Genomic DNA, 503 nt, shown 5'->3' on the forward strand with positions numbered 1-503 from the left:
GTAGGAGGAGGTGTCCGCGAGCTGGCGTTTAGCCTCAGCAATATAAAGATCGGTGCGTCAAACTACCACCGCGCCTCCCTTGTCTGCCGGTTTGATAGTGAGGTTGGGGTTGGAGCGGAGGGAGTGGAGGGCTGCACGTTGTGAGGGTGAGGTTGGAGTGGGTGAGAGGGGTGGACAGGTTGAGGCGGACAGGTTGCTTTTCCAGCCACACATTTTTCAGCTCTGATCTCCAGCATCTGCAGTCCTCACTTTCTCCTAAAAAAAGTTACATTCTCAGGTTAACTGTAACAATTGGTGCCCAGATAATGTGTTGAAGGTGTTAGCCCCCTGTGTGCTGTTGTCTGTGCCATAATGTTTAGACTGAATCTAACCTAAAAAGTGATTTAACAGGTGGCAAACACCTTCAACACATTATCTGGGCTGACACCAATTGTTAGAGTTAACCTGAGAATGTAACTTTTTAAAAAAAATTTTGTGATTTACATATGGAAGAAGTGAAACTA

This window comes from Chiloscyllium plagiosum, chromosome 51, assembly GCF_004010195.1.
Source record: "Chiloscyllium plagiosum isolate BGI_BamShark_2017 chromosome 51, ASM401019v2, whole genome shotgun sequence".
Classification (NCBI taxonomy): domain Eukaryota; kingdom Metazoa; phylum Chordata; class Chondrichthyes; order Orectolobiformes; family Hemiscylliidae; genus Chiloscyllium; species Chiloscyllium plagiosum.